At 41.5% G+C, this 26546-nt stretch overlaps 1 pseudogene; it reads right to left on the bottom strand.

Moving 5' to 3' along the window:
* Window positions 1–1029: 1029 nt before the first annotated feature.
* The window catches only part of LOC106599969 (piggyBac transposable element-derived protein 4-like), a 39229-nt pseudogene continuing 13712 nt past the window's right edge, over window positions 1030–26546 (bottom strand).

Raw genomic sequence — 26546 nt, 5'->3', positions numbered from 1 at the left:
ATGTTATTGTTAGGTGAAGTTATGGGCCAATTTGGCAAAGTATAAAGCAGTTGATTTGCGATGATGACACAACCATTATATTAAACAGAACATTCAAATGAGCCTTACAATTATAATCCAATGTAGTGTGAAATGTAGTCATAAGCAACCTGGAAATGGAGGTTACTTCCCTGAGTTTTTCCCTATTCACATTCAGAATACATTGTGAAAAACTTAAATCTTCGCTCACCATTTTAGATATACTACATCCATAACTAGTGGTTTCCTCATTACCAGATATACTACATCCATAACTAGTGGTTTCCTCGTTTCCAGATATACTACATCCATAACTAGTGGTTTCCTTATTAGCAGGGAGGTGTTTCTGCAATCAAATTGTGTGTGCATCGCCCTCGTGCCGCAATTTTATTAAACGCAGAAAGGGGCCTATATTGGAGACCAAAAGTAGTCTGGCACACTGCTTAGAGTTTCAACAACATGAATATCTTATTTCTAGCCTACAATCATCGATTTCACTACTAATGTGAAAACAAGACAAAATATGACTGTTCTTGCTCATTTTAAGACATTTGTCCAATAATTGTAACATTCATTACAGATGTCAATTGTTGTACAACATCATGGCTACGCTGTTGGCATCACCTTTTACAGTGGATTACCGCTGTTATGGGCCTTTAACCATCTGTCTGACTTTGTTGTTCACACAGGAGAGAGACGGGACTATTGTGGATCCTCTGGGGAGCCTCAACAACCTCATAATGCTGACGAGGCAGAGAAGAGTCTTTTCAGATCAGAACACCTCAAGAAACACCTGCGGAGATCCACAGGGAAGAGAACTCACTGCTGCTCTGACTGTGGGAAGAGATTCACCTCCTCATCAGGCATTAGAATTCATCAGAGAATCCACACAGGAGAGAAATCTTATATCTGTGATCAATGTGGGAAGAGATTCACTTCCTCATCAGGCATTAGAATTCATCAGAAAATCCACACAGGAGAGAAAGTTTTAGCTGTACTCAATGATGAGTTTTACTCGGTCAACCAGCCTGTCGTCACACCAGAGAACACACACAGGAGAGAAAGCTTTATAGCTGTGGTCAATGTGGGAAGAGTTTTGGTCAATCTAGCTATCTGACAGTGCACCAGAGAATACACACAGGAGAGAAAACCTATAGCTGTCATCAATGTGGGAAGAGTTTTGTTCGATCTGTGCAGCTGACTTGACACCAGATAACACACACAGGAGAGAAATCTCATAGCTGTGACCAGAGATAATCTGATAAAAGTACATACATGAAGGAGATGTTTCATGATATCAATGAATTAATGTCACGATGTAGAATGTTTTAACATTGTAGTTGGAGTATATTAAGGATGTCACAATGTAGAACCCTAAACGTTTGCCCCCTGTTCTATTGATTTACAATGACCTGATCAAGATCCACACAGAAATGGTTCTGTGACAACAAAATCTCCAGTCACATTTCAGTCGCCGGACCTCAATCCAATCGAAAACCTGAGTGGAAGAGGGCAATTGATAAGCGCTAACCCGGGAATGTGAAGGATCTTGAAAGGATCTGCATAGAAGAATGGTCCAAAATCCCTCCAAATTTGTTCCTTAACCTTGTCAAACATTACAGGAAAAGACTCTATGCTGTTATCTTTGCCAGAGGTGGTTGCACTAAGTACTAAATGAGGAGTGCCAATAATTATGAAACCTTGATTTTGGTTAAATGTATTTTGTATTAAATAACTGAATGATTTTGGTTGGTTCCATTGAAACATTAATAAAGTACAGTATTTCCCACATGTTGGTATTTTGAGTTTATCTCTAGAATTATATTATTTATATTTTTTTAAGTGTCGTTTGTGCATTGCCAGTCAGGGGTGCCAGTAATTTTGGAGCCCACTATATATATATACACTGCTCAAAAAAATAAAGGGAACACTTAAACAACACAATGTAACTCCAAGTCAATCACACTTCTGTGAAATCAAACTGTCCACTTAGGAAGCAACACTGATTGACAATAAATTTCACATGCTGTTGTGCAAATGGAATAGACAACAGGTGGAAATTATAGGCAATTAGCAAGACACCCCCAATAAAGGAGTGGTTCTGCAGGTGGGGACCACAGACCACTTCTCAGTTCCTATGCTTCCTGGCTGATGTTTTGGTCACTTTTGAATGCTGGCGGTGCTTTCACTCTAGTGTTAGCATGAGACGGAGTCTACAACCCACACAAGTGGCTCAGGTAGTGCAGCTCATCCAGGATGGCACATCAATGCGAGCTGTGGCAAGAAGGTTTGCTGTGTCTGTCAGTGTAATGTCCAGAGCATGGAGGCGCTACCAGGAGACAGGCCAGTACATCAGGAGACGTCGAGGAGGCCGTAGGAGGGCAACAACCCAGAAGCAGGACCGCTACCTCCGCCTTTGTGCAAGGAGGAGCAAGAGGAGCACTGCCAGAGCCCTGCAAAATGACCTCCAGCAGGCCACAAATGTGCATGTGTCTGCTCAAACGGTCAGAAACAGACTCCATGAGGGTGGTATGAGGGCCCGACGTCCACAGGTGGGGGTTGTGCTTACAGCCCAACACCGTGCAGGATGTTTGGCATTTGCCAGAGAACACCAAGATTGGCAAATTTGCCACTGGCGCCCTGTGCTCTTCACAGATGAAAGCAGGTTCACACTGAGCACGTGACAGACGTGTCAGAGTCTGGAGACACCGTGGAGAACGTTCTGCTGACTGCAACATCCTCCAGCATGACCGGTTTGGCGGTGGGTCAGTCATGGTGTGGGGTGGCATTTCTTTGGGGGGCCGCATAGCCCTCCATGAGCTCGCCAGAGGTAGCCTGACTGCCATTAGGTGCCGAGATGAGATCCTCAGACCCCTTGTGAGACCATATGCTGGTGCGGTTGGCCCTGGGTTCCTCCTAATGCAAGACAATGCTAGACCTCATGTGGCTGGAGTGTGTCAGCAGGTCCTGCAAGAGGAAGGCATTGATGCTATGGACTGGCCCGCCCGTACCCCAGACCTGAATCCAATTGAGCACATCTGGGACATCATGTCTCGCTCCATCCACCAACGCCACGTTGCACCACAGACTGTCCAGGAGTTGGCGGATGCTTTGGTCCAGGTCTGGGAGGAGATCCCTCAGGAGACCATCCGCCACCTCATCAGGAGCATGCCCAGGCGTTGCAGGGAGGTCATACGGGCACGTGGAGGCCACACACACTACTGAGCCTCATTTTGACTTGTTTTAAGGACGTTGGATCAGCCTGTAGTGTGGTTTTCCTCTTTAATTTTGAGTGTGACTCCAATCCAGACCTCCATGGGTTGATAAATTGGATTTCCATTGATTATTTTTGTGTGATTTTGTTGTCAGCACATTCAACTATGTAAAGAAAAAAGTATTTAATAAGATTATTTTTTTCATTCAGATCTAGGATGTGTTGTTTAAGTGTTCCCTTTATTTTTTTGAGCAGTGTATATATATATATATATATATATATATATATCTAAATGTGACTTCTGTCATCTGATCACTCCAAGCTGCATTAGGTCTGGATGCACAAAAGTCACAATGTGCTGCATTAGGTTCAGATCTGCCAGGATGGGCATTGTGTTCGGAATTTGAGTCTGGCCACTGAATATGCATCAGCAATGTAAAGAGATGGGGCGAATGAGTGAGGACAAGTACATTTGACACAAATTACCTTCATAATATCAAAGAACAAATGTTTGTGTCTGAGGGGAAATTAATTTTCATACAGCCAAAAGGGTGAGAAATTACACCAATATCAGTGGACAATTTGCACTAATGTAAATAAACATTGATGATGGAACATATTCCCTTTTGCTGACGTGATGAACCACTAAGGGGACATAAATATTTACCATCTAAACCATGTGTGACCTCTCACCTCTCTGGCTGTAGAAGTGTTCTTCCTATCCAGTCCCTCAACAGCTCTCTGACTGAGCTGCATCCTCACTGGGTCTTCAGAGGAGAGGAAGGCTGAGGAGGGATGGAAGGATGAATGGATCAGTCAGTCAATAAAATGTAAAGCTGCTGTCTATGCTGTCTGATAAAATCACAATTTTAGTAGTTCATTAAAGTAAATAAGGTTTTATGACTGCTGAATACCAACTATCAATCACTTAGATCATGTATTTTCAGGTAGAGATACATCCTTGGGACGTCCCTAGCCCGTTGAAGTTGTCATTTAATGCGGGGTTAAGGTAGGGATGTCCCAAGGATCCCAGAAATGATTGACCATTGTGCATTCTTCTCTCTTTTACATAGCAGGTGTAAAATAAACAGACAAGACAAGTAGGCACGCAATGGATTATGGCCATTGTGGTTAATTACATTTTATGCGCTAAACTATGTAGAATATTGGCCTGTTGGAAACTACAACTCTCTACTACATCACACAGTTCAGTCTGGGTCTGATTTATCTCTAGAGAAACTACAACTCCCTACTACATCACACAGTTCAGTCTGGGTCTGATTTATCTCTAGAGAAACTACAACTCTCTACTACATCACACAGTTCAGTCTGGGTCTGATTTATCTCTAGAGAAACTACAACTCCCTACTACATCACACAGTTCAGGCTGGATCTGATTTATCTCTGCAATTTTGTGAGGGAAGAATCTATGTTAACCTCTTTAAGTTTATATGACTTCTAATGTGTTGAAGGATCTCTTTAAGGTTGAGAAGTTTATGTGTATGTTTGTGTGGGTGTGCAACCACACACCCTCTGGACAGACAGGCCAAAGGCGCTTGGCTCAATTCAGGGAACAGTTGATCTACTTCACAGGAACTGTGTCTAGAGTGATTTCCTGTTGTTTTGACACCTCACTAGAAAACTAGAATAACTAGCTGTTGCTACAGAACGAGACGACCAATTCACAGTTAGTCTGTGTCTCGTTCTCCACACACGTACACATACCAAGATCACGTGTTTACTATATGAACAACATAGTTTGACTATATAAGGCTTCTGAACTCCTTGTGTCATCGAGCTCTCGGCCTTCCACCTCAGAGTGTAGGGCTGACCAGCTACTTTATTGCAATTATTATCACATAAAGTTGATTGTTTGAAGAAATGACAGTCTCTCCTGATTGGTTAGAATTTCCACCACAATGTGCAGTAGTCTTTTTCAATTCCAACAATGATAGACCAGACTCATAGTACAGAATGAATGACTGACTGCCCAGTTCAACATCAGTTCACCTTCTCACCTCATACTGTATTGGAGCAGCAGCAGCTGACTGCCCGGTTCAACATCAGTTCACCGTCTCACCTCATACTGTATTGGAGCAGCAGCAGCTGACTGCCCAGTTCAACATCAGTTCACCGTCTCACCTCATACTGTATTGGAGCAGCAGCGGCTGACTGCCCAGTTCAACATCAGTTCACCGTCTCACCTCATACTGTATTGGAGCAGCAGCGGCTGACTGCCCAGTTCAACATCAGTTCACCGTCTCACCTCATACTGTATTGGAGCAGCAGCGGCTGACTGCCCAGTTCAACATCAGTTCACCGTCTCACCTCATACTGTATTGGAGCAGCAGCGGCTGACTGCCCAGTTCAACATCAGTTCACCGTCTCACCTCATACTGTATTGGAGCAGCAGCGGCTGACTGCCCAGTTCAACATCAGTTCACCGTCTCACCTCATACTGTATTGGAGCAGCAGCGGCTGACTGCCCAGTTCAACATCAGTTCACCGTTTCACCTCATACTGTATTGGAGCAGCAGCAGCTGACTGCCCAGTTCAACGTCAGTTCACCGTCTCACCTCATACTGTATTGGAGCAGCAGCAGCTGACTGCCCGGTTCAACGTCAGTTCACCGTCTCACCTCATACTGTATTGGAGCAGCAGCAGCTGACTGCCCGGTTCAAAGTCAGTTCACCGTCTCACCTCATACTGTATTGGAGCAGCAGCAGCTGACTTGATCGTTGATGCTAATCATCATGTTTGAATCTGAGAGTAAATAGAGTCGACCACACTCTAAAAATGAAGGGTTCAACTGGAGTTGTTCTCAGATCCCCTAAGAACCGTAGGGTTCTTGGTCAATGAAAAACAGCCCCAAAAGGTTCTTCAAAGAACTTGTTAGAAGGTGGGTTCATCGAGGAACCTCCGTTGTTGCTGGACTTCTTCCGGGAACTTCGCAATTACAACTGAAAACGATGGTGACAAGTTTGGATACGACAACAGTTAAAAAGGTTAAGTTGGGTTGATGTTTGGCTCTGAATATGTCTCGAAATCATTTATTATAATAATATAACATACTAATAATGAATAACGAATACAATGATGGTATTCTGTGAATATCTTCCATAACGTTACTATAGTTAATGAACGTAAATATTAGAAAGCCGGGTTTGACCGTCGGCGTTGTATGAGCTACAGTACAGTACCGTTAGCTAGCTAGCTAACGTTATGTCCTAACTAGGCACAACTAGGTTTGGATTATTTCCTCAACTATATTCTTTCCCGTATATTGTATATCGTTTCCATAAAGACAACAACAGCTCTTATTCCTTCCCTTTCTCTAATTTATTTTGTAATGAAATTAGCAAGTGTAGTAAGATCATTGCTTTACTTTACTAGGACTGGAGACCACAGCAGCGATTCTGCTCTTGCCCAACGTCTTCAATGAGGACCCAAGTGGCCTTTATGTCCGTGACAAGGTATGTCTATACACCAATCATCTGTTTCTTCATTAACATAGGTGTGCATGCTTATATAAAACTACAGCTGAACATTTGTTATGTTCTTTGTTAATTGTATGTGTATTAATCTTTTCTTACTTTTGTTGACACAGATTTCACCGCTCTTCACTCCTTTACTGCACATCGGTGGAAATCCATTCCACCATGAGAGTGAAATCCCGCTGGCCTTTGATGGGGAGAACATCCAGGCCCTAGAGGACGTCCCCATGGGACTTGGGGCTCTGCTACGGCTGGATTTTTTATTTTATGTTAAATTTCCCAAAAATGTCAGGAAAACACTTATGTTGTTTAGTTACTGTGTTCTGGGGATAAGAGAAGTTGGGGTGAAGTTACCAGGGCCGGTCATAAAGATGGAAAACTTCCTGACATAACTAAGTGAATATGATATACACACTAAAGCTGAAAAAAATCTGTATTTACCATCAAGTCTACAATATTGTTAGTTGACCTGTGATTCATTTTTAATGTTGTTTTTATTGTACATCATTATTTATATATTTTTTAAATGTCATGAAAAACACTATACAAAGTAAATGTATTATTTATTATGGTCTGACATGTCTGCAGAAATGTTGCAATTTTGTAATGTGTTTTGTTTGGTAAGTTGTTTTGTAAATATTAATTCACATTTGTGGTGCCACTAAATAAACAATGAATTATTTAAATCCATATTGTCAATATTGTTATTAAAATATGTTTTTATAACGGAGGGAGGGTGGACAGGGAGTTAAAAAAGGAACCCCAAAAGGTTATTTGAGGAACCATGATAAGGGGTTCTTCAAAGAACTTATAGGGGTTCCCACAAAAGGTTCTTCAAATAACTTTTAGGGGTTCCCCCACAGTTTCAGTTTGAAGAACCCCTACAGGATACTCCAGGAACCTTTACTTTTTAGAGTGTATATTGATAAAAGTCACCTTGTCCGAGAGACATTTACATAGTTATACACAGACCAATTTGGGATGACAATTTTAGGGCGAAATAGCAGCCACAACAGACAGACCTGATATCGACCATAATTCGATGTCCATTGACATCACGTGCTGACTGGGTATGACCAAAGTTATTATATTTAGCTACACTTTGTAGTACATTTTTACACTATAATAAATGTTTCTGATGCCACATCGCCCGTTTTCAAAGGGAGTCGTTGGTTTTTAGGGGCAGTCGCTTTTTAGCTTTTTGTCTGAAAGTATTTTCTCAACTGCGATACCAACTCAAGTCAGAAGATGGCGATGTGCGTCTTTCAGGTGATTCTGCCACTGTGACGTATAATCTAGTGTACGGGACGCTTCTTCAGCATCAACAGCAAGTCAGCCACCATGGTTCACTCTAACTTTATGGAAAAAGGTTTATTCAATAAATCCAGCAACTCCTCTCATACTGGGAAGAACCCCCCCCCCCCCCAGGCCTTAAGGGCAGTTTTATTTCAAATGTAGTACCCGGATGGAGAAAATCCAATAAGCGTTTTATAGTTACATCGTTAGGGTAACTTAACCTAAAGTGGACACACTCCAATCAGTTTCTGAGACAACTGCCCAGACTTTGTAGACAGTTAAATAATGCTTAAACCTCATCTTTATCAAATGATCCATTAAAGATACCAACTCAAAACCTACGTTCGTCTACATATGGGTTGTTTAAATTGTATCTAATTATATTCCCAGTATTACTTCATCAAATCTCTAGTAATCATTATACACACATACAATTCATCATATTTTCATATATTCACAGAATCCATAGAAAACGTAAGAAATTCTCAGGTACTCACAACAACCATTCCATTTGCTTTATCAAGGACTCTCCATAGCTACGAAGCAGCTCTCCAAACATACTCCCAGCGGAACCAAAACATATACGTTTGTTTCCCGGACAATGACCGGATCGTCAACGGTTCTCTAACCTCCCAGAGACCACGGCAAAATCAAGCCTCCCAGGAACTATTGACCTTCCACTGCTTTCTAAAATATCATCCCGCTTATTATCCACATTACAATCATCTGATTAAGAATATTTCTATATGTTACTATCCAGACGACAGATTATAACTCATTTCCACATTCACACAACTCTCATATCACAGTCACACAACTCTCATATCACAGTCACACAACTCTCATATCACAGTCACACAACTCTCATATCACAGTGTCATGACGTTGGCCTCTTTGAGTACAGGGATGACAGTTGACCCCCTCCCCCCTTGCACCATCCCCCAACCTACCTTCCCCCACCCAGTCCCTGTGTGAAGGAGTGGTAAAATTCCAGAGAATAATCTCCTGCCACATGGCCCATAGAGAGACACAGGAAATTCTTCCAACTCACAGAATTGGGGAACCGAGTGACATTTGTGTTCTGGAGAAGGTATGGACGATTGGTGAAGAATCCAGCTACGAACTGGTCCACTTGGTACAATTTTGTGATACTCAGAAGAGACAATATAGCCATATTACCATAAAATGGTTTATATAATAGCCTCAGCGATGAGACTTGCATCCACATGGTTGTATAAAATGTATTAATAAGGATAAAGCTATTTGTAATACATTGAGATGCTATGTACTGATGTTAACCTCTATGGGCTAGGTGGGACGCTAGCGTGCCACCCGTGGTGCAGTCCATCAACAGCAGGTGCATTTCAAGAGCGGCAAATTTGAATCCAAATAAATGTCATAATTCAAATTTTTCAAAAATACAACTATTTTACACCATTTGAAAGATAAACATCTCCTTAATCTAACCACGTTTTACGATTTCAAAAAGCTTTTACGGCGAAAGCATAAATTTAGAGTATGTTAGGACAGTACATTTACAAGAGTTGTGTGTAATGTTTTGTCAAGTCAAAGACAGGGTCACCAAAACCATAAAACCAGCTAAAATGATGCACTAACCTTTTACAATCTCCATCAGATGACACTCCTAGGACATTATGTTAGACAATGCATGCATTTTTAGTTCTATCAAGTTCATATTTATATCCAAAAACAGCGTTTTACTATGGCATTGATGTTGAGGAAATAGTTTCCCTCCAATAACCGGCAGTCAAGTCAGCGTCACAAATTAAATAATTAAAATTAGAAAACATTGGTAAAATATTATATTGTCATTTAAAGAATTATAGATTTACATCTCTTGAACGCAATCAACTTGCCAGATTTAAAAAATAACCTTACTGGGAAATCACACTTTGTCAATAATCTGAGCACTGCGCCCAGAAAATACGCGTTGCGATACAGACTAGACGTCATGTTGGGGAGATCTAAAATCGAAAATACTATGTAAATAATCCATTACCTTTGATTCTCTTCATCAGATGTCACTTCCAGGTATCACAGGTCCATAACGAATGTAGTTTTGTTCAAAAAAGCTCATCATTTATGTCCAAAATCTCCGTCTTGTTAGCACATGATCTAAGCCAGCCGGACTTCTCGTCATGAACGAGGGGAAAAAATATATTTACGTTCGTTCAAACATGTCAAACGTTGTATAGCATAAATCATTAGGGCCTTTTTTAACCAGAACATGAATAATATTCAAGGTGGACGAATGCATACTCTTTTATAACGTATTGGAACGAGGGTACCCAACATGAACTCGCGTGCCAGGTGTCTAATGGGACATCATCGTTCCATGGCTCTTGTTCGGTCAGATCTCCCTCCAGAAGACTCAAAACACTTTGTAAAGGCTGGTGACATCTAGTGGAAGCAATAGGAAGTGCCAAAATATTCCTCAGCCCCTGTGTTTTTCAATGGGATAGGTTTAAAGTCAATACAACACATCAGGTATCCACTTCCTGTCAGAAAATGTCTCAGGGTTTTGCCTGCCAAATGAGTTCTGTTATACTCACAGACACCATTCAAACAGTTTTAGAAACTTTAGAGTGTTTTCTATCCATATATAATAAGTATATGCATATTCTAGTTACTGGGTAGGATTAGTAACCAGATTAAATCGGGTACATTTTTTTATCCAGACGTGCAAATGCTGCCCCCTAGCCCTAACAGGTTAATGTGATAGAATTGTATTTCTGTACCAAGCTTAACTCAGTCATCGGCACGCCCCCAGGGACACAGACAGGACCAGGCGTCATTTGACAAGCCTGTTCTATGTTCACTATAAAACCCACCCTGATTTACTTGTCTAAGAGACCCGGCCTCCACTCCATTGCGAGTTGGCCAATAGGTTTGACCATCCAAGTACTCTACTGAAAGTGAACCATACCACGTGGTTAACTTTTAGACTATCGATACCGACAGAATAAGAACAAGTCTTTGATATTAATTAATAGTCTGCAGCTAGAAATTATATCATTGAACGCGAAGACCAACGAAACATCCATTCTATAACGACATTAATGAATGTCGCTTTGAAAGATCCATTCTAACCGAGAGAGAGAGAGAGAGAGAACGCGGACAAAACTCTCCAACAGAACGACGCTCCAACAAGGATCCCGACGACACACTGAGCGTAAATATATATTGATTGCAATTGTTCCCAAATGAGTGAGCGTTCATGTGCAATTGATTAGCATGTCAATTGTTAATATTAATGAACTCTGTGTGTCTCCTCAGCTGACCGTTTATGACCCATTGTTCAACAGGCCGCCAGGACTGTTAGCCCACTAGGGCACATTACTCTACCAATTCTTTGTGACGATAATTACTGTTTGTATACTTTCTGTGAATTACTTAGTTTAGTAAATAAATGATTTTAAGACAATTGATGTATGGATGACTCTTAGTAAAGACTGGGTTCGTGCAGATACAACAATTTACGACGTTTGGAATGAGACTGGACGCGAGGTAAAATACACCATTTAAACCAGAAGATAATCGGCCTATACTATAATAGAATATAATATATAATGTTATAATATAGGAAAGTTATATTAGGAAAATTATAACTTTGTAATCTGAATATTTTCCTTGGTGCCCCGATCTCCTAGTTAATTACAATTAAACGATTAATCAGTTTAATCGCGTGATAATAATTACAGGGAGTTAATTGATAAACATGTCTTTTAATGGTACCCCAAAGACACGACAACAGTCACACAACTCTCATATAAGTCACACAACTCTCATATAAAAATCACACAACTCTCATATCACAGTCACATAACTCTCATATCACAGTCACAACTCTCATATCCCAGTCACACAACTCTCATATCACAGTCACACAACTCTCATATCACAGTCACACAACTCTCATAACACAGTCACACAACTCTCATAACACAGTCACAACTCTCATAACACAGTCACAACTCTCATAACACAGTCACAACTCTCATAACACAGTCACACAACTCTCATATCACAGTCACACAACTCTCATATCACAGTCACACAACTCTCATATCACAGTCACACAACTCTCATATAACATCACACAACTCTCATATAACAATCACACAACTCTCATATCACAGTCACACAACTCTCATATCCCAGTCACACAACTCTCATATCCCAGTCACACAACTCTCATATCCCAGTCACACAACTCTCATTTCACAGTCACAACTCTCATAACACAGTCACACAACTCTCATATCACAGTCACAACTCTCATAACACAGTCACAACTCTCATTTCACAGTCACAACTCTCATAACACAGTCACACAACTCTCATATCACAGTCACACAACTCTCATATCACAGTCACACAACTCTCATATCACAGTCACACAACTCTCATTTCACAGTCACAACTCTCATAACACAGTCACACAACTCTCATATCACAGTCACAACTCTCATAACACAGTCACAACTCTCATAACACAGTCACAACTCTCATAACACAGTCACACAACTCTCATATCACAGTCACACAACTCTCATATCACAGTCACACAACTCTCATATCACAGTCACACAACTCTCATATCACAGTCACACAATGCTATTCTCAAACATACCTAATCAATTAGTTGTTTTTCAACAATATTTTAACCTGCAGAAATATTTTCACATTTCTATGTCATGGTTAGTTCCTAGGATAATGTAACTCATACATTTACATCTTTCAATACTTCTAAAATGGGGTCCAGGTTTAAAACAATTACAGGTGCACCTTACTATCTTATACTATATCATAAATGGTCTTAACTAGTAAACACATATTCTAGTTTTCATCTAGTTCACACAGATAGCTGACTCAGCCTCAGAGCCTCCCTGTTTACACCTCCACATAGGAATACACACTCAGAGCCTACGAGGCTTTTCTAAAAACTACACTTTGCGTGTTTACGCTCACCTCTTTTAAAAAAAACTAGGTTTGAGATGTGGTATCCACTCGGCTCGCTTCCCCTCAGGTCAAAGGTGGGTCTATCTGCTCCGTTCCCAAAGTGTGGTCTCCCTGAGATCAAGTTTGAGGGATCCCTGGAGCACCACTTAGCCAGGTCACCAGGACCTCAGGTTAATTTCTTTCATATCAAATGAAGAGACAAACTTATCACACAAGTCAGAGTTATTCTTAAACTAAATCTTTATTCACTTATTAATAAGAGAGTAGGTCAATACAACGCACAAATACAAAGTCAATCAATTGAGAGCTCTACGATAATGATGACTGGTCGACGAATCATCCCCAGATGATTCGTTGAGAGCCACGAGACAAAAGTACAAAGGTCTTTAATAGCCCTTTCAACCTACATGACGAACAACAGATGTATAGAACTGGACACAAGGTTAAGATTTGTATGAAAGATACTTATAATTCACAGCAGACAGTATCTGCTGTATAAACAGTACTGAGCTGTACGTGCTAAGGAGCTACACGTGCTAAGGAGCTACACGTGCTAAGGAGCTACACGTGCTAAGGAGCTACACGTGCTAAGGAGCTACACGTGCTAACGAGCTACACGTGCTAACGAGCTACACGTGCTAACGAGCTACACGTGCTAACGAGCTACACGTGCTAACGAGCTACACGTGCTAAAGTCCAACCTTAACACATAAATGGAAAAACCAAAGAACGTAACACCTTCCCCCTTAAAACACCTTAATAGAATGCTTACCACCAACAGTAAACAACTTCCATTTCACATTATAATCAACTACAATGCTTCACCTTCTACAATATAAACATGGTGTCTACTGGCTGTCAACAATTAAAAAATAGAAAAAAATATACATTTATAAAATTATAAAATGAGCTTCTGACTGTCGTCTTCCTAAAACTCACTTGCTTCTAGAACTCTCGTCCCCTTGGAACGAGCCCAAACAAAACTCATCTCCAATACGGAAAAACATGCAGTCAAAATAAGATCCATGGCAACTCACTGGCTAAATGCAAACACAATTTTCTTTGACTGCCCACCTTGAGACAATCAGAAACCAAGTTGTCCTCACCATGGACACAAGCACCAAAAACTCTATTGTTTTGAAAAGTAGCAATAAACTACTGATATCGATTAGGGTGGAAATCAGGTTGTACGTGCTGTTGAAACTAACACAACTAAAAAAACACATGGAAATGGGAGATCTATTTTACCTCACTGGTTAGAGGACAACCTGCAGAAGACAGCTACATTTTGGAGTGATGCATTTAAATTTAGGGGTCGCTTAACAAAGTAACGCAACACTTATTTGTCATAACTCATCGATATCATGTTGTAATCAATTGTACTGAGAGGAGAGAGATGAGGTTGCACGTCCTGTTAAAACTAACAACTCAAAAACCACATGGAATCTGGAAATAATGTGTACATCCCTGGTTAGAGGACAATTTGTAGAAAACAGCCAGATACATTTTGATTCAAGTGCATCACCAACGTGGTAAGTGTAACACAACTCTTTTTTGTTAAATCTCATAAATAGTACTCTTTCAATTCAGAGCTTGTATTTTTCTATGAGGCTGATATCCATATCATGCTGAAATCAATAGAACAGGGGGCAAACGTTTAGGGTTCTACATTGGGACACTATTAAAATACTCCTACTACAATGTTAAAACATTCTACATTGTGACATATAATTGATATCATGAAACAACCCCTTCATGTATTTTCTGGTGTTTGATCAGATGTCTTATCGGAGAATGTTCACAGCTATAAGGCTATAAGATTTATCTCCTGTGTGTGTTCTCTGGTGTGATACCAGATGGTCAGATCGACCAAAACTCATCCCACATTGACCACAGCTATAAGATTTCTCTCCTGTGTGTGTTCTCTGGTGTTGAGTCAGATGGCCAGATGTAGTAAAACTCTTCCCACATTTATCACAGCTATAAGATTTCTCTCCTGTGTGTGTTCTCTGGTGTAGAGTCAGAGAGCCAGATGTAGTAAAACTCTTCCCACATTGATCACAGCTATAATATTTCTCTCCTGTCTTGATTCTCTGATGAATTTTAATGCCTGCTGAGGAGGTGAATCTCTTCCCCCAGTCAGAGCAGCAGTGAGTTCTCTTCCCTGTGGATCTCTGCAGGTGTTTATTGAGGTGTTCTGATCTGGAGAGACTCTTCTCTGCCTCTTCAGCATCACGAAGTTGTTGAGGCTCCCCAGAGGATCCACAATAGTTAAGTATCTCTCCTGTGTGAACAACAAAGTCAGACAGATGGTTAAAGGCCCACAACAGTGGTAATCCACTGTAAAAGGTGATGCCAACAGCGTAGCCATGATGTTGTACAACAATTGACGTCTGTAATGAATGTTAAAATTATTTGACAATTGTCTTAAAATGACTTCTTTTCACATTAGTAGTAACATCGATGATTGTAGGCTATAAATAAGATATTCATCTTGTTAGGGCTGATTTCAAGGTTTTACTGCTAACCTACAAAGCATTACATGGGCTTGCTCCTACCTATCTTTCCGATTTGGTCCTGCCGTACATACCTACACGTACGCTACGGTCACAAGACGCAGGCCTCCTAATTGTCCCTAGAATTTCTAAGCAAACGGCTGGAGGTAGGGCTTTCTCCGGTAGAGCTCCATTTTTATGGAATGGTCTGCCTACCAATGTGAGAGACGCAGACTCAGTCTCAACCTTTAAGTCTTTACTGAAGACTTATCTCTTCAGTAGGTCCTATGATTAAGTATAGTCTGGCCCAGGAGTGTGAAGGTGAACGGAAAGGCTGGAGCAACGAACCGCCCTTGCTGTCTCTGCCTTGCCGGTTCCCCTCTTTCCACTGGGATTCTCTGCCTCTAACCCTTTTACAGGGGCTGAGTCACTGGCCTACTGGTGTTCTTCCATGCCGTCCATGGGAGGGGTGCGTCACTTGAGTGGGTTGAGTCACTGATGTGGTCTTCCTGTCTGGGTTGGCGCCCCCCTTGGGTTGTGCCATGGCGGATATCGTTGTGGGCTATACTCGGCCTTGTCTTAGGACGGTAAGTTGGTGGTTGGAGACATCCCTCTAGTGGTGTGGGGGCTGTGCTTTGGCAAAGTGGGTGGGGTTATATCCTGCCTGTTTGGCCCTGTCCGGGGTATCATCGGATGGGGCCACAGTGTCTTCTGATCCCTCCTGTCTCAGCCTCCAGTATTTATGCTGCAGTAGTTTATGTGTCGGGGGCTAGGGTCAGTCTGTTACATCTGGAGTATTTCTCTTGTCTTATCCGGTGTCCTGTGTGTATTTAAATATGCTCTCTCTAATTCTCTCTTTCTCTCTTTCTGTCTTTCTCTCGGAGGACCTGAGCCCTAGGACCATGCCTCAGGACTACCTGGTATGATGACTCCTTGCTGTCCCCAGTCCACCTGGCCGTGCTGCTGCTCCAGTTTCAACTGTTCTGCCTGTGGCTATGGAACCCTGACCTGTTCACCGGACGTGCTTGTTGCACCCTCGACAACTACTATGATTATTATTATTTGACCATGCTGGTCATTTATGAACATTTTAACATCTTGACCATGTTCTGTTATAATATCCACCCTGCACAGCCAGAAGAGGACTGGCCACCCCTCATAGCCTGGTTCCTCTCTAGGTTTCTTCCTAGGTTTTTGGCCTTTCTAGGGAGTTTTTCCTAGCCACCGTGCTTCTTTCACATGCTTTGCTTGCTGTTTGGGGTTACATTTTACATTTTACATTTTAGTCATTTAGCAGACGCTCTTATCCAGAGCGACTTACAGTAGTGAATGCATACATTTCATACATTTTTTCCCGTACTGGTCCCCCGTGGGAATCGAACCCACAACCCAGGTGTTGCAAACACCATGCTCTACCAACTGAGCCACACGGGACCGGGTACAGCACTTTGAGAATATCAGCTGATGTACGAAGGGCTATATAAAAATAAATTTGATTGATTGATTGTTGAAATCCTAAGCAGTGTGCCAGACGACTTTTGGTCTCCAATATAGGTCCCTTTCTGTGTTTGCTAAAATTGCGGCACGAGGGCAATTTGATTGCAGAAACTCCTCCCTGCTAATGAGGAAACCGATAGTTATGGATGTACTATATCTGCCTGGAGCAAAAATGGTGAGCAAAGATTTTAGTTTTTCACAATGTATTCTGAATGTGAATGGGGGAAACTCAGGGGAGTAACCTCCATTTCCAGGTTGGTTATGAGTGCATTTCACACTACTTTGGATTATAATTGTAAGGCTCATTTGAATGTCCTGCTTAATATAATGTTTGCTACAGTATTATGAATTATGTGTAATTATTGAACAACCGTGTTAATGACAGTATCCATTTGGGTGTTGTCAATAAAGTTAAGATTCTATTTTTTTATTTTTTATTTCACCTTTATTTAACCAGGTTGGCCAGTTGAGAACAAGTTCTCATTTACAACTGCGACCTGGCCAAGATAAAGCAAAGCAGTGGGACAAAAACAACAGAGTTACACATGGGATAAACAAACCTACAGTCAATAACACAATAGAAATATCTATGTGCACACAGTGTGTGCAAATGGAGTACGGAGGAAAGGCAATAAATAGGCCATAGTAGTTACATAGTAATTACAATTTAGCAAATTAACACTGGAGTGATAGATGTGCAGATGATGTGCAAGTAGAAATACTGGTGTGCAAAAGAGCAAAAAAAGTAAATAAAAACATGGGGATGAGGTAAGCAGTTGGATGGGCTATTTACAGATGGGCTGTGTACAGCTTCAGCGATCGGTAAGCTGCTCAGATAGCTGATGCTTAAAGTTAGTGAGGGAGATATAAGTCTCCAACTTCAGTGATTTTTGCAATTCGTTCCAGTGATTGGCAGCAGAGAACTGGAAGGAAATGCAGCCAAAGTAGGCATTGGCTTTGGGGATGACCAGTGAGATATACCTCCTGGAGCGCGTGCTATGGGTGGGTGTTGATATGGTGACCAGTAAGTGAAGGCGGCCTAGCAAAGACTTATAGATGACCTGGAGCCAGTGGGTTTGGCGACGAATATGTAGCGAGGGCCAGCCGATGAGAGCATACAGGTCACAGTGGTGGGTGGTACATGGGGCTTTGGTGACAAAACGGATGGAACTGTGATAGACTGCATCCAGTTTGCTGAGTCGAGTGTTGGAGGCTATTTTGAAAATGACATCGCCGAAGTCAAGGATCGGTAGGATAGTCAGTTTTACGAGAGTATGTTTGGCAGCGTGAGTGAAAGAGGCTTTGTTTGCGAAATAGGAAGCCGATTCTAGATTTAATTTTGGATTGGAGATGCTTAATATTAGTCTGGAAGGAGAGTTTGCAGTCTAGCCAGACACCTAGGTATTTTTAGTTGTCCACATATTCTAAGTCAGAAACGTCCAGAGTAGCGATGCTGGACGGGCGGGTGGTGATCGGTTGAAGAGCATACATTTAGTTTTACTAGCGTTTAAGAGCAGTTGGAGGCCACGGGTGGAGTGTTGTATGGTATTGAAGCTCGTTTGGAGGATTGTTAAGTGTCCAAAGGGCCAGATGTATACAGAATGGTGTCATCTGCGTAGAGGTGGATCAAGGAATCACACGCAGCAAGAGCAACATCGTTGAACAGAGAAAAGATTCGGTCCGAGAATTGAACACTGTGGTACCTCCATAGAGACTGCCAGAGGTCCGGACAACAGGCCCTCCGATTTGACACACTGAACTCTGTCTGAGAAGTAGTTGGTGAACCAGGCGAGTCAGTCATTTGAGAAACGAAGGCTGTTGAGTCTGCCAATAAGAATACGGTGATTGACAAAGCCAGGTTGATGAAGACAGCTGCACAGTACTGTCTTTTATCGATGGCGGTTATGATATTGTTTAGAAAGAGAGGTTCAACAGACTAGTAATAGGGGTTGCCACAATGGCGGCAGATAATTTTAGAAAGAGAGGGTCCAGATTGTCTAGCCCAGCTGATTTGTACGGGTCCAGGTTTTGCAACTCTTTCAGAACATCAGCTATCTGGATTTGGGTGAAGGAGAAGATGGGGAGGCTTGGAGAAGTAGCTGCGGGGAGCTGTTGGCCGGGGTTGGGGTAGCCAGGAGGAAAGCATGGCCAGCCGTAGAGAATTGCTTATTGAAATTCTCAATTATCGTGGAGTTATCGGTGGTGACAGTGTTTCCTAGCCTCAGTGCAGTGGGCAGCTGGGAAGAGGTGCTCTTATTCTCCATGGACTTTACAGTGTCCCAAAACTTTTTGGAGTTAGAGCTACAGGATGCAAATTTCTGTTTGAAAAAGCTAGCCTTTGCTTTCCTAACTGACTGTGTGTATTGGTTCCTGACTCTCTGAAAGTTGCATATCGCGGAGACTATTCTATGTTTTAGTGCTGGTCGAGGGCAGTCAGGTCTGGAGTGAACCAAGGGCTATATCTGTTCTTAGTTCTACATTTTTTGAAAGGGGCATGCTTATCTAAGGTGGAGAGGAAATTACAATTAAAGAACAACCAGGCATCCCCTACTGACGGGATGAGGTCAATATCCTTCCAGGATACCCGGGCCAGATCGATTAAAAGGCCTGCTCGCAGAAGTGTTTTAGGGAGCGTTTGACAGTGATGAGGGGTGGTCGTTTGACCGCAAACCCATAACGGATGCAGGCAATGAGACAGTAATCGCTGAGATCCTGATTGAAAACAGCAGAGGTGTATTTGGAGGGCAAGTTGGTCAGGATAATATCTATGAGGGTGCCCATGTTTACAGATTTAGGGTTGTACCTGGTGGGTTCCTTGATAATTTGCGTGAGATTGAGGGCATCTAGCTTGGATTGTAGGATAGCCGGGGTGTTAACCTCCCTAGGGTAAGGGGCACTATTATCTCCTCTGGATGAAAAGCGTGCCAAAGTAAACTTGGTAGATTTGGATAGAAAACACTCTAAAGTTTCCAAAACTGTTAAAATAATGTCTGTGAGTATAACAGAACTGATATGACAGGCGAAAACCTGAGAAAAATCCATCCAGGAAGTGGGATTTTTTGTTGTTGTAGTTTTCCATTGACTGCCTATACAGATTCCATTGACTTAGGTCTCAAATTGCACTTCCTATGGCTTCCACTAGATGTCAACAGTCTTTAGAAATTGTTTCAGGCTTGTATTCTGAAAAATGAGAGTGTAAGACCACTCTGAATGAGTAGAGCATTCAGTGTCCCATAGATTTTTCATGCGCAAGATCGAGAGCGCGCCTTTCTTGTTTACCTTTTACAGTGGGGAAAAAAAGTATTTAGTCAGCCACCAATTGTGCAAGTTCTCCCACTTAAAAAGATGAGAGGCCTGTAATTTTCATCATAGGTACACGTCAACAATGACAGACAAAATGAGAAAAAGAAATCCAGAAAATCACATTGTAGGATTTTTAATGAATTTATTTGCAAATTATGGTGGAAAATAAGTATTTGGTCAATAACAAAAGTTTATCTCAATACTTTGTTATATACCCTTTGTTGGCAATGACACAGGTCAAATGTTTTCTGTAAGTCTTCACAAGGTTTTCACACACTGTTGCTGGTATTTTGGCCCATTCCTCAATGCAGATCTCCTCTAGAGCAGGGATGTTTTGGGGCTGTCGCTGGGCAACACGGACTTTCAACTCCCTCCAAAGATTTTCTATGGGGTTGAGATCTGGAGACTGGCTAGGCCACTCCAGGACCTTGAAATGCTTCTTACGAAGCCACTCCTTCGTTGCCCGGGCGGTGTGTTTGGGATCATTGTCATGCTGAAAGACCCAGCCACGTTTCATCTTCAATGCCCTTGCTGATGGAAGGAGGTTTTCACTCAAAATCTCACGATACATGGCCCCATTCATTCTTTCCTTTACACGGATCAGTCGTCCTGGTCCCTTTGCAGAAAAACAGCCCCAAAGCATGATGTTTCCACCCCCATGCTTCACAGTAGGTATGGTGTTCTTTGGATGAAACTCAGCATTCTTTGTCCTCCAAACACGACGAGTTGAGTTTTTACCAAAAGTTCTATTTTGGTTTCATCTGACCATATGACATTCTCCCAATCCTCTTCTGGATCATCCAAATGCTCTCTAGCAAACTTCAGACGGGCCTGGACATGTACTGGCTTAAGCAGGGGGACACGTCTGGCACTGCAGGATTTGAGTCCCTGGTGGCGTAGTGTGTTACTGATGGTAGGCTTTGTTACTTTGGTCCCAGCTTTCTGCAGGTCATTCACTAGGTCCCCCCGTGTGGTTCTGGGATTTTTGCTCACCGTTCTTGTGATCATTTTGACCCCACGGGGTGAGATCTTGCGTGGAGCCCCAGATCGAGGGAGATTATCAGTGGTCTTGTATGTCTTCCATTTCCTAATAATTGCTCCCACAGTTGATTTCTTCAAACCAAGCTGCTTACCTACTGCAGATTCAGTCTTCCCAGCCTGGTGCAGGTCTACAATTTTGTTTCTGGTGTCCTTTGACAGCTCTTTGGTCTTGGACATAGTGGAGTTTGGAGTGTGACTGTTTGAGGATGTGGACAGGTGTCTTTTATACTGATAACAAGTTCAAACAGGTGCCATTAATACAGGTAACAAGTGGAGGACAGAGGAGCCTCTTAAAGAAGAAGTTACAGGTCTGTGAGAGCCAGAAATATTGCTTGTTTGTAGGTGACCAAATACTTATTTTCCACCATATTTTGCAAATAAATTCATTAAAAATCCTACAATGTGATTTTCTGGATTTTTTTTCCATCATTTTGTCTGTCATTGTTGACGTGTACATATGATGAAAATTACAGGCCTCTCTCATCTTTTTAAGTGGGAGAACTTGCACAATTGGTGGCTGACTAAATACTTTTTTCCCCCACTGTATATTGAAGACGTTATTGTCCGGTTGAAATGTTATCTATTATTTAGGCTAAAAACAACCTGAGGATTGATTATAAACATCGTTTGACTTGTTTCTACGAACTTTACTGATACTTTTCTGATTTTTCGTCTGGCTGTTGTGATTGCCTTTGAGACTGTGGATTACTGAACAAAACTTATGAACAAAACTGAGGTTTTTGGATATAAAGAGAGACTTTACCGAACACAACGCACATTTATTGAGTAAATGGGAGTCTTGTGAGTGCAACGATATGAAGATCATCAAAAGTAAGTGATTCATTTTATCGCTATTTCTGACTTGTGTAACTCCTCTACTTGGCTGGTAACTGCTTGTAATGATTTGTCTGCTGGGCGCTGTTCTCAGATAATCGCATGGTATGCTTTCACGGTAAAGCCTTTTTGAAATCTGACACCGTGGTTGGATTAACAAGAAGTTAATCTTTAAACCGATGTATAACACTTGTATGTTTTATGAATTTTTATAATGAGTATTTCTGTTTTTGAATTTGGCGCTCTGCAATTTCACTGGATGTTGGCCATGTGGGACGGTAGCGTCCCACACCCCCTAGAGAGGTTAATTAAGCATATCCCAGTTTAGGTCACCTAACAGAACGAACTCTGAAGATAGATGGGGACCAATCAATTCACATATGGTGTCCAGGGCACAGCTGGGAGCTGAGGGGCGTCTATAACAGGTGGCAACAGTGAGAGACTTATTTCTGGAGAGATTCATTTTTAAAATTAGAAGCTCGAACTGTTTGGGCTTAGACCTGGAAAGTATGATAGAACTTTGCAGGCCATCTCTGCAGTAGATTGCAACTCCTCTCATTTTGATGGAAAATGTTGTAGTTGGGGATGGAAATTTCAGAAATCTTCCTAAACCAGGATTCAGACACGGCAAGGACATCAAGGTTGGCAGAGTGTGCTAAAGCAGTGAGTAAAACAAACTTAGGGAGGAGGCTTCTGATGTTAACCTGTTGGGGATAGGGGGCAGTATTTGCACGGCCGGATAAAAAACGTACCCGATATAATCTGGTTACTACTCCTGCCCAGTAACTAGAATATGCATATAATTGTTTGATTTGGATAGAAAACACCCTAAAGTTTCTAAAGCTGTTTGAATGGTGTCTGTGAGTATAACAGAACTCATTTGGCAGGCCAAAACCTGAGAAGATTCCAAACAGGAAGCGCCCTCTCTGACCATTTCTTGGCCTTCTTTGTCATCTCTATCCAAAACAGGGGATCTCTGCTGTAACATGACATTTTCTAACGCTCCCATAGGCTCTCAGAAAGCGCCAGAACGTTGAATGATGACTCTGCTGTCTCTGGCTGAAAAACAGTAGCGCATTTGGTAATTGGTCGATCTGAGAACAATGAGACTGGCGCGCGCGTGCACGAGACGACTCCATGTTTACATTTTCAGTCTTTGAACGAAAACAATGACTCCCGGTCGGAATATTATCGCTTTTTTACGAGAAAAATCGCATAAAAATTGATTTTAAACAGCGTTTGACATGCTTCGAAGTACGGTAATGGAATATTTAGAATTTTTTTGTCACGAAACGAGCCGGGCGCGTCACCCTTCTTTACCCTTCGGATAGTGTCTTGAACGCACGAACAAAACGCCGCTATTTGGATATAACTATGGATTATTTGGAACCAAAACAATATTTGTTATTGAAGTAGAAGTCCTGGGAGTGCATTCTGACGAAGAACAGCAAAGGTAATCCAATTTTTCTTATAGTAAATCTGAGTTTGGTGAGTACCAAACTTGGTGGGTGTCAAAATAGCTAGCCTGTGATGGCCGGGCTATCTTCTCAGAATATTGCAAAATGTGCTTTCACCGAAAAGCTATTTTAAAATCGGACACCGCGATTGCATAAAGGAGTTCTGTATCTATAATTCTTAAAATAATTGTTATGTTTTTTGGGAACGTTTATCGTGAGTAATTTAGTAAATTCACCGAAAGTGTTCGGTGGGAATGCTAGTCACATGCTAGTCACATGCTAATGTAAAAAGCTGTTTTTTGATATAAATATGAACTTGATTTAACAAAACATGTATGTATTGTATAACATAATGTCCTAGGAGTGTCATCTGATGAAGATCATCAAAGGTTAGTGCTGCATTTAGCTGTGATTTTGGTTTTTGTGACATTATATGCTAGCTTGAAAAATGGGTGTCTGATTATTTCTGGCTGGGTACTCTGCTGACATAATCTAATGTTTTGCTTTCATTGTAAAGTATTTTTGAAATCGGACAGTGTGGTTAGATTAACGAGAGTCTTGTCTTTAAAATGGTGTAAAATAGTCATATGTTTGAGAAATTGAAGTAATAGCATTTCTAAGGTATTTGAATATCGCGCCACGTGATTCCACTGGCTGTTGACTAGGGTGGGACGTCTAGCCCAGAGAGGTTAACATGCATGAAACCAAGGCTTTTACGGTTACAGAAGTCAACAAATGAGAGCGCCTGGGGACACACAGGGCCTGGGATAACCTCTACATCACCAGAGGAGTAGGATGAGGGTACGGCTAAAGGCTTTCAGAACTGGTCGGCTCCCTCCGGTCAGGTTATGTTGACGACTGGCTCCCTCCGGTCAGGTTATGTTGACGACTGGCTCCCTCCGGTCAGGTTATGTTGACGACTGGCTCCCTCCGGTCAGGTTATGTTGACGACTGGCTCCCTCCGGTCAGGTTATGTTGACGACTGGCTCCCTCCAGTCAGGTTATAGTGACGACTGGCTCCCTCTAGTCAGGTTATAGTGACGACTGGCTCCCTCTAGTCAGGTTATATTGACGACTGGCTCCCTCTAGTCAGGTTATGTTGACGACTGGCTCCCTCCGGTCAGCTTATAGTGACGACTGGCTCCCTCGTCATTTGTGTGTCTTATTTATTTAATCAAACAGCGTGCTTAAAGCATCAGACAAGTTCAGTACATATAGTTGATTTTATAAAAACACATGGGGCGATTTGTAGAAATAAATACATTTAAAAAAAATAGAGTTTCATGACAAACCATTTTTTACAAATCCGGCAAGGCACCAAATTTGACAAGGGTTTAAAACAAAGGTTTCAAACCAATTCATGAATGTAATTGAATCTAGGTATGTCTTGCCTTTAATGTAAGGGCATGAAAAGAAATTAGCTGAATATTATACAATGACTTATCAACAGCTCTAGTAATTTGCCCCCACAGGAAATCTACACTGGCAGTTATAGAATATACTATATATCCTAGAAACCTGGTTAAACTATCATTATGACATCATGGATGAATTCTAGAATATACTATATAGCCTAGAAACCTGGTTAAACTATGATTATGACATCATGGATGAATTCTAGAATATACTATATAGCCTAGAAACCTGGTTAAACTATCATTATGACATCATGGATGAATTCTAGAATATACTATATAGCCTAGAAACCTGGTTAAACTATCATTATGACATCATGGATGAATTCTAGAATATACTATATAGCCTAGAAACCTGGTTAAACTATCATTATGACATAATGGATGAATTCTAGAATATATTATATATCCTAGAAACCTGGTTAAATTATCATTATGACATCATGGATGAATAAATTTGAGTGGTTACACTCCTCCTTCCCCCACCCCTCAGCTGTTTACCAAACCAAGCCTCTGGGCAGCCATTTTGTTACTGTTGAAAAAACCCACACAACCCAGCAATCTGCAGTTCATACAATAACAAAGCTGTCATTCCACCACTGTTTTGGTTATAAGATGATTATGGGGTTGGAGAAATGTAACTACTTTCAAATGCATAGACAGACCTATGGATGCAAGGACTGACCATCCATGATATCAACATGATAGTTTTAACCATGTTGAGGCTATACGGTGTTGGTTTACATTTCTAAACATTGGAGTAGAAAAAAGCTTATTTGGGGTTCTGATGGGGTACAACAGTTGAACTATGCTCATGAGGCATGTGTTATATTCTTCAAGAATCAATGGCTATAAATTAATAATTTAAAAGTCACAATATGGATGTAGCTATTGCATATTTCCGCTTTAACACCACACATCAGTTCAACAACTGCAGAGTTTGTGCCTCTGTATTTAAGACAGTACTTACTAGTGTTAATCAGGGAACGGTTTCTCAAAACCATCTTATGGCTAAGTTCACCGTTAGAACCATTGGGCGTCTTAAGATGCGTTTGGGAAACCGAGCCCAGATGTCCAGTTTCCTCCTCTTCTTCCTCCTCCTTTGTCGATGTAACAGTCATCTCCCCCTCTTCCTCTTTCACTCCTTAAACTGCATCCTCCTCTTCTTTTACTGTAACATAATCCTCCTCTTTCACTCTGAATGCGTCTTTGTCTTATTTCACAGTAACGGCCTCACCCTCTACTTCTTGTTTTACTGTGATGTCCTCATCTTCTTTAGCAGGAGAGTAGTTTAGTGACCGCATGGTTGGGAATGTTAGCTAGCTAGGCTAATGCTAACTCAACCAGCCCGCTAGCTGAATAATAACAACAACACTGTAAATATGAAATTAAATCGGATAACATAATAGACAACGGAAGTGGGTTTAGAACACAGTGGCTAATATACACTAAAGTGTCTAAAGAGCTTTATTGTTTCGGCTATTTTGTCTAGCAAGCTA

This window comes from Salmo salar, chromosome ssa02, assembly GCF_905237065.1.
Source record: "Salmo salar chromosome ssa02, Ssal_v3.1, whole genome shotgun sequence".
Lineage (NCBI taxonomy): Eukaryota > Metazoa > Chordata > Actinopteri > Salmoniformes > Salmonidae > Salmo > Salmo salar.
Note: the sequence above shows the minus strand (reverse complement) of the source record. Positions and strands in the feature narration are given on the sequence as shown.